The 12,706-nt window shown below is 43.8% G+C and overlaps 1 pseudogene; it reads left to right on the top strand.

Moving 5' to 3' along the window:
- The window catches only part of LOC102864262, a 10,027-nt pseudogene extending 1,708 nt beyond the window's left edge, over positions 1-8,319 (top strand).
- The last annotated feature ends 4,387 nt before the right edge of the window (positions 8,320-12,706 follow it).

Raw genomic sequence — 12,706 nt, forward strand, 5'->3', positions numbered from 1 at the left:
TTCATAAACATTTACAGAGATTTTGGGTTTCCATTCATTCACCGCTGCACCATTCTCTCTACCCTCCTCCCAGTTTGTTCTTGTCCAAATGCCACAGTGTTTGTCAAAGCCAGTTCACAGCAACAGCTTTGACTTTTCTGCTGTGAAAAAAATTTGAATTGTTGACCTTTCGGTTAACAGTTGAACACTAAGCTAGCTGTAGAGTTCTTGGAGACACTTCTTCTAATATTTTTTCTTTATTTTCATATAATAATACCTCTACAGTATGTTTCACTCATATGCATTGTTTTATACAATCTTTAGTTTACATTGTGTTTCATACAATCATTCATATACATTCTTTTTAATACTAGCCTTAGGAGACATAGCTAGCTATATATTTAGAAGTTGGTTAGGTTAGCCCTATTTCACAGATGATAAAACAAGATCATATGATTGAAATTTCAAAGCAGTTTACCTCTAGGTGCAAACCAAGCATATGGAAACCTTGTTTGAAACCACAGGCACATATTAGGCCCCTGTGAATGACTGTTGATGTTTGAGTAATTGATAAAGGTGGTATTGATAATTGATAATTAATCCTGGCATGCAGGAGCCCAGGACAGGCAAGATTTTGTTCTAGCCCCTTTTCTCTCACTCATCTTGTCCCAGCTGAGTTAGCTTTTCCTGTCCTACCCTACGAAGCCCCTTTAATTCCAGCCAAGAGCCAACCTTTCCCCTCTAGTCCTGAGAGCTCAAAACTGGGCATGGTCTCCTAACAGTGAATGGTCCTTTAGTTTCCCACCCTACTCCCAGTCAGGAATCAGGCAAGTCCAATTGTAGCCATTTTACCAATTAGTAAAATTGTTGTTAGGTGCTATTAAGTGTTGTTAAGTCATAGCTACCCTATGAACAAAAGATCTGAATCCTTTTCTATCCTGCACCATCCTCACACTTCGTGACACCCATTATGGCAGTCACCATGTCAGTCCACCTGGTTGAAGGTCTTCCTCTCCCTCATTGACTCTCCATGCTTCCAAGCACCAGGTCCTTCTCCAAGGAATAGCACCTCCTAGCAACATGAAGGGAAATACTTTACTCTCATTCAAAAGACCAAAGACCAGGTAGGAATTCAGGCCTGTACTTCTTTTCTTCCTCCAACTTTCTGGTGTTCAAGAGGTTGAGATTTACACATCACTTTCAGCTTTGGAGAGAGATGCTACATTTTATTTCACAAATAAGGATATTTCATTCCCACCTTCTTCAACAGCTTCAACCCCCACAAGCCAACCAAACAGAACTGGTCCTGCTTAGCTGGAGCTCGTGTCCTCCCAGCAGCACAAAGTCTAGATGTTAAGGTGACTACTTCTTCCTACCTCTTCTAGGTGCCTTGCTATACTAAAGACATTATTTGTGGTATGTTTAGAACCAAGACAGTTTGGAAACAGCCCACTTATTGTATAAAGGGGGACTTATCAAACAAATGATCATCCATCCTTCCCATGGAAGCTAGTATATAATAGATAATGGTAGATACCATGGACATAGTAGTCACAAATCATTCCATCAGTAACTATTCTAAGTACTATATATGTTTTTAGTGTAGACAGAGAAAAGATTGAAACTGTCAATGATTTTGTCTCACTTGGATCCACAATCAATACACTTGGTACCAGCAGTCAGGAGATTGGAAGGTGTATTGTACTGGGAAAGTCTGTAATCAGAAATCTCTCCAAATTAGTGAGGATTAATAATGTTAGTTTGAGGACTAAGGGGCCATGGTCTTTTCAGTCATGTGCTGTGTATCTGAGAGCTGGACAGTAACGAAGGATGACAGAAGAACTGATGCCTTTGAACTGTGATATGGAGAAGAGCACTAGACTACCATGGACTACCAAAAGAACAAATGTCTAGGAGAAGGTGCAGCCAGAGTGTTCCTGCTGGAGGCAAAGATGATGAAGCTCTATGTCGCATACTTTGGGCATGTTGCTAGGAGAGGTAGTTCTTTGGAGAAGGACATCATGCTTGGGAAAGTGGAGGGGTGACAAAAAAGAGGAAGATCCTCAGCCAGGGGGTTGACATGGTGACTGTGGCAATGGATTTGAGTGCGTCAGAGATTGTGAGGATGATACAGATTAGGATGGTGTTCTTATCAGTTATTCATAGGGCCACTATGAGTCATACTCGACAGTACCTGATAACAACAACATAATAGCTCTATGTGATAGAGATTTGTGGTACAGATGAGAAAATTGTGCCACACAAGAAAGCTACTCTAAAGTTACACAGTTAGTTAGTGACAGAGCTAGGATTCAAATCCAGGTGTCTGGTGCCAGAGGCTGAGTTCTTAGCCATTAGAATGTTATTAGAAAAATTTGCCTGGTTTGCAAACTGCACCTGATACGTTGCTCATATTGTTGCTGTTGTTATGTGCCATTGAGTTGTCACTGACTCAGGCACACCTGCCCCCCCCCTTGCCCCAGTTACTGTATCAATCCGTCTCATCCTGGGCCTTCCTCTCCTGCACTGTCCCTCCCCCCTTGCAAGCATGATATTCTTCTCCAAACATGGGTCCCTCCTGTCCATAAACCCAAAGTATGTGAGATGGAGCATCAAAATCCTAGCCTCCAAGGAGAAACTTGGTTTTACCCTGTCCAAGACACACTATTTCTTTTCTTGGCACTCGGTGGTATGTTCGAGACTCCTCTCTAGCACCACAATTCAAAGTCATCAGTTCTTCTTCTATCATCCTTAGTCATTATCCAGCTCTTTGATGCATAGCAAGTAATTGCAAAGACCATGGACTGTTGCTCATGAGAAAAGTAAATTATCAAACTCTTTCGCTCTCATTTCTGTTGAGCTGGAACTGACTCGTGGTGCCTGACCCTCTGAGGCTGTAAATTGCCCAGGAAGAGCGAGCCTGAGGAGCAGGTGGTGGATTTGAACACCCAGAGACATGTCATCTCTAGCTTTGCAGTGCAGCTCCCTACGCTCTACACCAGCAGAGCTCCCTAGACGCTTTGCTGTGACTCAGTTTAGTGGAAACTATGTGTTTTCCTTTTCTGACAGGTTTCCACTGTATAAACTGGTTCTAGCTTTTGCAGATTTCATTGTATGTTAAATAAAATGTTTTTACATGGAAGTACACAAACATTATAAAAGTTTTGTGACCAAATGCCAGCAGGAAACTAATGTTGTATTTCCTTTAGAAGCAATAGCTCCTAGAATTGTTACTGTTGTTATGTGCCATCGAGTCACTTGAGACTCATAATACAATAGTTATGAAGTCTGTCCTATCCTGAGCCAATCTCACTGTTTCTGACACACCAACCTCCATTAACCCAGTTACTGCGTCTATCCATCTCATCTGGGGTCTTCCTCTCCTGTGCCCTCCCTCCACCTTTCCAAGCATGATGTCCTTCTCTGGGATGGTTCCTCCTGGCAGCATGCACAAAGTATGTGAAAAGGAGCTTCAAAAATCCTTGACTCCCAGGAGCAGCTTTGATTTCACCCTTTCTAGGACAGACCTGTTTCTTCCTTGGTAGTTCATGGTATGGTCCATACTCTTCTCCAGCACCCTAACTCAAAGGTATCGATGATTCTTCTATCATCCTTAGTCATTTCCAGCTCTCTGATGCAAAGCAAGTAATTGTGAAGATCATGGCTTGGATCAAGTGCACCTTACTCTTGAGACTGCCATCACTGCTCTTCAGTATTCTGAAGAGGTCACTGACAGTAGATTTACCCAAATCACTTTGTCTTTTGATTTCTTGACTGTTGATGCCACACGTGTTGATTTTGGAACCAAGCACGCCGAAAATGTTAACAATCTCAATCTCTTCTCCATCTTCTGTAATGCTGCCAGTTGGCCTTGGGGTGAGAATCTTTATTTTCCTGAGCTTCAAACTATATTGAAGATTGCAATCCTTGACCTTCTGGGGCGAACGTCTCACATCCTCCTCACTATTCACTAATTTAATGTTCTGGGTGACTTTATAGCCCCCAAACCACTTTGTGGTAAGAATTGACTATATAAACCAGAGGAGGAAATAGTGCTAGTTTGGAAGATAACTTTTTATTGTGATTTGAGTAAAAGTTGAAGGAGCTAATTTTTTTTCCATTCAGAAATTCATACCCATCATGCTTCAGGACACAGACTACATTTCCCACATTGGCACAGCACTCTTTCTACTTCTTCCTAGTATGTTCTGACCTCATTCCTCTCTCTTCTTTCCCATATCTTCTTTTTTTCTGCACTTTATTACTGAACAAATGCTGCCCTTTTGATTTTGTGTGTTTGAATGTTCTAACGGAGTGCATACCTGATTGGTGTCACTGGTCTGTTTTCTTACTAACAATTGAGCCATCAGAGTGATTTCAGTTCCAGGCTTTAATGATGCCTAAGGGTTATGGTGACTAACGATGAGTGCTAAGGAGTTGTCCTGCCAACCCAAAGACACACTGTTCAAACCCACCATGAGTTTGAACCCCGGGAGAAAGATAGGCAGTCTCTTCTTGTGTAATTTACTGTCTCTGAAAACCTGCTGCAGGGTCAGCTATGAATAGGCTCCAACTGGACAGTACATGATGACAACAACAATATAAAAGCCATAGTCTAAGAGATTCCACATGAACACTGTACATAAACCTTATGCTGTTGTTATTGTTGCCATTCGTAACACCTGGTCCTGAACCATCCTCACATTTGTTACCATGTTTAAATTCATGCTTGCAGCCATTGTATCAATCCTTGTTATTGAGAATCTTCCTTCTTTTTTTTTTAAATTGATTCATTGTTGCATGTTTTCCTCCTTCTCCCTCCCTCCTCTTTCCTTCCCTCCTCTCCCCTAGTCCTCTTTGCAGTGCACCTCTTGTACCAGATTGTTGTCATACATATAATGCCTAATCATACTTTCCTTTCAGACAGTTCTTCCCCTTGTCTGTTCCAATACAGTGTTCTTCATCTATCCACTCTTTTCCTATTCTCCTCCCAATCCCCATGTCTGTCCTATTTTGTAATAGTAGTATTATGCAGCATTTGTCTTTTCATGACTGAGATATTTCACTCAGCATAATTTTTCCAGGCTCACCCATGTTGTGTAATGTTTTACGAGTTCATTGTTTTTCAATGCTATGTAATATTCTTTTGTGTGAATGTTGTTGTTCTGTTCCATAGAGCTGGAACTGACCCACAGCTAACCCTCTGGCAGGTTTTCAGAGGCAGTCAATCGCATGGAAGGAGACTGCCCTTCTTTCTCGGGAAAATGTAACATAGTTTTTCTATTTGTTGATGGACACTTGGGTTGCTTCCATCTCTTTGCTATTGTGAATAACACAGTGCTAAACATGGGTAAATATACATCTGTTTGAGTCCTGGCTCTAGTTTCTTTAGGGTCTTTTCCCAGTAGCAGAATTGCTGGGTCAAATGGTATTTCTACTTCCAACATTTTTGTTTGTTTCTTTTTTGGTTTTTGGTTTTTTTACTTTTATTGTATTATTTTTATGTGTACGATCAAATCAGATCTGACTCGTACAGGAGGAGATTGCCCCCTCCTTCTCCAGCAGAGCATCTGGTGGATTTGAACTGTGTATCTCTGGGATTGCAATGCAGCGTCTTGCCACTTGGCCACCAGAGCTCCCTGTTATTTCCAACATTTTTAAGTGACAGACCACTTTCCATAGTGTCTGTAGCATTTTACACTCCCACCAGCAGAGAATAAGAGTTCCGATCTCTCCACAAGCTCACCAGCGTTTGTTGTTTGCTGCTCTGTTGAACTTTGCTATTGTTGCTGGGGTGAGGTGGTGGCTCTGACTTGCTAAAGGACTGGCCCTTTCTGATAATGTGTCTAAAGTACGTGAGGTGAAATCATGCTATTCCCACTTCTAAGCAGTATTCTGACTGCCAGTCTTCCAAGACACATTTATTCATTTTTTGTTCATCAAACACCATCATTCAAATGCATCAGGATTTTTTCCTTTTCCTGTACAGTTTTTAAATGCATACTAGACAATTGGATTCACCATAGCTAGGATCAGGTACATCTTAGTCCTCAGAGTTACATTTTGTTTTTCAATACTTGGAAAAGGTCTTTTGCAGCAGATTTTTCCAATGTTGCTTGATTCTTTGACTGCTGTTTCCATGGATGTTGTTTGTGGGTCCAAGTAAAATAATCTCTATTCTTGACAGCATCCGTAATTTTTCTGTTTATCATGAAAGTTGTACAATGCCTAAGGACTGCCAAACAAACAAATACGTCTTAGAAGAAATGCAAGCAGGATGCTCCTTACAGACAAGGAGGGTGAAGCTTCATGTCACATATGCTGGGCATGTTGTCAGGAGGGCCCAGTCTTCGGAAAATGACATCATGCTGGAACAGATGGAGGATCAGATAAAGAGAGGAAGACCAGTAACAAGACAGATTGACGCAGTGACTCTAATAATGTACTGGAGGATATCAGAGATGCTGAGGTTGGTGCAGGTCCTAGTAAGTTTCTGTTGTTAGCAGAGTTGCTGTGGGTTGTACACAACTTGGTGGCTCCTAACAACAACATTTTCCAATCTAGTTGTAAGGATTTTTCTTCTTTTTATGTGGGGATATGGCTGATACTGAGGGTGTAGTCTTTGACCTTCATTATTAAATGCTTTAACTAGTTTTTATTTTCAGCAAGCAAGATTATGTCATCTTCAGAGTGCAAGCTGTCAGTGAACCTTCCTCCGACTCCTTCATGTAATCTAGCTTCTTGATTTATGTGTTCAGCATGTTGTTGTTGTTGTTATGTGCCGTCGAGTCGCCTGCGACTCATAGCGACCCTATGTACAACAGCCCTAAACTCCGCTCTGTCCTGTGCCAATCGCACTGTCTCTGACACTCCCATCCCAATTATCCCAGTCACTGAATCAATCCACCTCATAGAGGGCCTTCCTCTCCTGCGCCGTCCCTCCACCCTCCCAAGCATGATGTCCCTCTCTAAGGACCGGTCTCTCCTCACAACATGTCCAAAGTAAGTTAGACGGAACCTCAGAATCCTTGCCTCCAAGGAGCCACCCGGTTTAACCCTCTCCAGGACAAATCTGTTTGTTTTCATAGCAGTCCATGGTATTCTCAATACTCTTCTCCAGCACCACAGCTCAAAGGCATCAATTCTCCTTCTATCCTCCTTGGTCATTGTCCAACTCTCTGATGCATAACAGGTGATTGTGAAGACCATGGCCTGTATCAGACACACCTTAGTCTCCAGAGAGACACCACTGCTCTTCAGCACTTTGGAGAGGTCCCTAACAGCAGACTTTCCCATGGCAATGCGCCTTTTCATTTCCTGGCTGCTGGTGTTCAGCATACAGATTGAAAAAGTATAATGAAAGGACACAACCCTGACATACACCTTTCCTTGTTTTAAACTACACAGCATCCCCTTGTTCTGTCCGAATCACTGTAGAGGTTTTGCAAGAGCACAAATAAGTGTTCTGAAATTCCCATTTTTCACAATGTTACCCATAATTTGCTGTAATCCACAGTCAAATATTTTTGTATAATCAATAACTCACTCAAAAAATTCTTTGCCATTAAGCTGGGCCTCAGCAGACACCTTGCCCCAGTGAGCAGCTGCCAATCCTCGGGACACCTTGTTGAGCTATCCCCAGTCTAGGCCAGGATCCGAGCAGGCTGACACTGGTCTCTACTAGGATAAGAAATACGGCATCTGGACAAGGTCCAGGCCATCATGGACAGGGCTGCGAAGACCCAACCCATCCTCCACGTCAGAGGAACCGGTAGCCCAGCACACAGTAGAAGTTTTCTGAAGCTGCGTCTATTACCACCACCAGCAGGAGCAGGAGGCTGAAGGGGCGGCCACCCCTGCTGACCTGGAAATGGTCTCCTTACCCCATGAGTCTAGAAGTTCATGGGGCAGGTGGGTTGGCAACTCGCCATCACTGGGGAAAACATCAGCCAGCACTGTGACATAGAGTTCCAGAACATGTTGCAACCCTTGCAGCCAATAGCACAGAATTCTTATCAATTGCTCATCAAGATTGCCTCCAGCCTGCTTGAGAGCGTCATCCACAGGGACTCATCTGGGCTTGGCTGGCACCTGGCCCTGTGTGTCTACCAGCACGGCCTGACCAGCCTCCTGGGCAAGATGACCTGCTTCCTGGGCAAGGTGACCTGCTTCATGGCTGACTTCATGCTGCATCACTACATTGCTGGGTGGATCGCTCAGAGCTGTGGCTGGGAGGCAGCCCTGATCTTGGGGAATGGCCCCATTCTGAATGTGATGATAATTCGGGCTGTGGTTCTGTTGGGCCAATTTGTGGTACGGAAATTCTGGGATTACAGCTGAGACTTAAAGCCTTCTCCCCTCCCCTTTCTTTCCCTCCCTTGTGGGGGTCAAACCACAAGAGTACAGAAGCTTTAGCAAGTGGACATACCAACTCTGAGGGGCCCATGTGGTCAGTTAGGCTGCAGGGAGGCCTCAACACAGCATGGTGCTAATGAGCTCCTTCTCTGGGCCCCATCTTGTCTGAATGGGGCCTGCAGCCTCCTCCCTCAGCTCTCTTGGATCCCCTAAGCTGTGTCTTCTGGCCACTGGGGAGAATGATCCCCCAGAAAGACAGGTTGGGCACCACTTCTCGCTGAGAAGGTTTTTGGGGTTTTTGTTTGTTTTTTGCTGGGAAGTTTTTAATGGTTTCAGCTTTTTATGAATCCCTTGGGAATTGCCCCCCGACCCCACTCATTATACCACTCTATCCCAGAGCCTCTTGGAAGTGGGCATCGACAGACCTGTCCTGTGTTCCCCAGGATTTGGCTTGTCAGAATTTTGGAAGGTCAGAACTTTAGACCAGAGACTAGAGCTCAGCCCTGGCCTTCCCTGTACATCACAGACTTGAGCCTGTGGTCCAGCTTGGCTCTTCAATGTCCACCTCAACTGCCTTTTTGGCTATACTTTCAGGCATTCAGGGATTCTTGGGCCTGGAGTGGGGTGAGAAAATGGTGTAGATAGCAGCTGTTTGTTTATCAAAACTCCAACTCTACCTTCTGATTTTCTTTCCTTTTTTTTTTTATTTCTCCCCTTCCCTTTACCTTAATAAACTCCTGTTCCTTAGTTATTCACTACTGGTGAAGGCCTGTGCCCCTCTCATGCCTCCATGTGAAGAAGGCAAGGGCTTTGGGTAAGTAGGGTGCTGCAGTCTCCTTGCCCAGTGGCAAGGATTCAGGATTATAGCTGGTTATTATCAGGAAAAGGGAGGGAGCTCATTTTGAGGTTTCTAAGTGGGATGAAGGTTAGTAACACCATTAAGAATTCCAGATTTTATCCCTTCTCCCTCAGGGCCTGTGCCCAGTGTAATCGGATGGGCATGGGGGAATCATGAGTACTTGAACTCTACACTCTCACCCACTCCTTACCCTTTCCCTCAGCTCTTCACTTGTCTTGGCTCTTTCTGGCTATGGGTGTGGGATGTGTTGTCTACCTGGACACCCGAGGGGTTGGGAATACAGGGAGTGGGCAGATGAACCCTTATTCTTTGAATGTGTTTGAAAATAAATTGTACAATCCCCTGGAAAACAACATTCATTGCTATTAAGATAGAAACTACTCGTAGCTGACCCTCCAGCAAGTTTTGGAAGCTGTAAATGACACCAAAGGACATTGCCCTTTTTGCTTCCTCAAAGGTGCTAGTGGATTCAAACCACCAGAGAAGTGTGGCTTCACACAGTTTAGCATCATGACTCCCGCCAAACCATGCTCCTTGAGCTCTCTATATAATCGATAATATACAGGCAAACATTTTTCTGATATCATCTTTTCTAAATTATCTTCAGCAAAATTTTACTTGCTAATAATAAAAATAACATCGTCGTCGTTGTTGTTGTTATGAGCCATTGAGTCGCCTGCGACCCCTAGCGACCCTATGTACAGCAGCTCTGAACCCTGCTCTGTCCTGAGCCAGCTTCACTAATTCCGACACACCAACCCCATTGCCCCAGTCACTGTATCAGTCCACCTCATCCGAGGTCTTCCTCTCCTGCGCTGTCCTTCCACCCTTCAAAGCATGATATCATACTAATACTGGGGTTCAGTAAAATCTGCACTCTGTTAAATCATCTTTCTTTGGAATGGATGTAGATATGACTCTCTTCCAATAGCTGGTTGACCAGGTGCTGTTGTTGTTGTGTATTGTCAAGTCAGAACCGACCCATAGCTGGCCCTCCAGTGGGTTTTCAGAGGCACGAGGGGAGATTGCCTATCCTTCTCTCATGGAGCAGCTGGTAGATTCAAACTGCCTGCCTTTGGGATTGCAGCACAGCTTCTTGCCTCTAGGCCACCAGAGAGCCCTTCAAATTTCTAACTATCTTCAAATTTCCTGGCGTAGACAAATGAGCACATGCACATCACACCAATTTACTGAAATATCTCAGTTGGTATCCCACCAATTTATTTGTTTTGCCCAATGCCATTAGTTCAGTTGACACTGCTTAAGTACCATCAGTTCTACCTTCTGAGATGGTTGAATGTCAACCAGTTCTTTTCAGTACCATTGACTCTGTGTATTCCTTTCTTTTGGTGCTTCCTGAATCATTCAGTATTTTGCCCATGGAGTCCTTCACTAAACTTTAGGTGTGATATTTGTTTTTCCTCTTCAATTTTTTTCCAATTGTGAAATGTTAAGTATATTTTTTTCCCTTTGAGCTTATTAAATACAAGTCTTTGTTCTTCTCATTTTAATATATTGCTTTGTCTTGTTGAGCTGCCCTTTGAAATTTTCTGTTCAATCTTTTTACATGATCATTTCTTCATTTGCTTTAGCAGCTCTCCTATGATATTTCTCTCCAGTCTTTTTTTATCATTATGATTATTTTTTTTCTGAGTACAGTGTACTTTATTGATGGTACATGACAAGATGGGCTCTCCAAGCCCCTCCCCTTTCTCAGGGGGTTTGGATGGAAACTGTGTCAAGGATGGATGTGAGATTATCAGTGTGTGGGAGGATCGAGTTGGGGCAAGGACTCCTCAGCAGCTGAGGGTCTCCCTCTCTTCTAGTGCTATTGCTGGGGCTGGTGTTGCTAGGGGCTCTTATTCTTTGGAGGCCATGTGAACCATCAGGTCTACCATCCAGTTGCCAGATTCGTTGTCATACCAGGAAATTCGTTTAACAAAGTGGTCATTCAGGGCAATGCCAGCCCCAGATCAAAGGTGGAAGAGTGAGTGTCAGTATTAAAGTCACAAGAGACAACCTGGTCTTCAGTGTATCCCAGGGTGCCTTCGAGGGGCCTTTCTGATGCCTGCTTTACTACTTTCTTGCTGTCTTCATATTTGGCAGCTTTCTCCAGATGGCAGGCCAGGTCCACAACTGACACATTGGGGGTGGGGACATGAAAGCCATGCCGGTAAGTTTCCCATTCAGCTCAGGGATGACCTTGCCCACGGCCTTGGCAGAGCCAGTAGATACAGAGATGATGTTCTGGGCAGCTTCACAGCCATCACACCACAGCTTTCCAGAGGGGTCATCCACAGTCTTCTGGGTGGCAGTGATGGCATGGACTGTGGTCATGAGTCCCTCTACAATGCCGAAGTTGTCATGGATGACCTTGGCCAGGGGAACCAAGCAGTTGGTGGTGCAGGAGGCATTGCTGACAATCTTGAGAGAGTTGTCATACTTTTTTCATGGTTCACATCCATCACAAACGTGGGGGCATCGGCAGAAGGAGCAGAGATGATTACTTGTTTGAGTCCCAGCCTTCTCCAAGGTTGTGAAGAAAACAGTGGACTCCACAACATACTCAGCACCAGCATCACACCACTTGATGTTGGCGGGATCTCGCTCCTGGAAGATAGTGATGGCTTTCCCATTGATGACCAGCTTCCAATTCTCAGCCTTGACAGTGCCATTGAACTTGCCATGGGAGGAATCATATTGGGATATATAGACCATGTAGTTGAGGTCAAGAAAGGGGTCATTGATGGTAACAACATCCACTTTGTTAGAGTTAAAAGCATCCCTGGTGACCAGGCACCCAATGCAGCCAAATCTATTTACTCTGACCTTTACCATCATGTCTCAGGGATGTGGCTGAGGCTATATGAGAAGAGAGGGCAATCTGAGCAGAGAGCCTATTATTATTAATTTTAATGAAAGTTTACAGACTTTGGATTTTCATTCACTCATTGTTGCACTTTTCTCCCTGCCCAACCTTCCCCCAAGTTCACTCTTCTTTTGAAAAGTAAAAGAAAAATTATTTCATTGTTATACAATCCCTCTCCCCAAGTCCACTCCACTATGCAGCCTTCGTTCTGGACTCCTGTCATGACAAACCTCATCATATATCCCTTTAAAACAGTTATCTCCCTCATCTGTTTCAATGCAGTATACATAATACATCCCTTTTTCTCAGTTTTCCCCTAACCCCGAAGTCAGTCTTGTTTTACAACAGTGGCACTATGCAGTATTTGTCCTTTTGTGACTGAAACATTTAACTCAGTATAATGCCCTCCAGGGTCACCCATTTTGTATAATATTTCATGCGTGCATTCCTTGGTTTTCAATGCAGCATAGTATATTCCATTGTGTGAATATACCACAGCTTCTCTATCCATTTGTTTATTGATGGGCACTTGGGTTGTTTCCAACTCTTTGCTATTGTGAACCAAGCTGCAATAAACATGGGTGTGCATATATCTGCTTGGGTGGCAGTTATGGTTTCTTTAGGGTATGTTCCCAGTAGTGGAA

The sequence above is a fragment of the Elephantulus edwardii genome, unplaced genomic scaffold (assembly GCF_000299155.1).
Source record: "Elephantulus edwardii isolate Elephantulus edwardi_28Jun2011 unplaced genomic scaffold, EleEdw1.0 scaffold00028, whole genome shotgun sequence".
In the NCBI taxonomy this organism is placed as follows: Eukaryota; Metazoa; Chordata; class Mammalia; order Macroscelidea; family Macroscelididae; genus Elephantulus; species Elephantulus edwardii.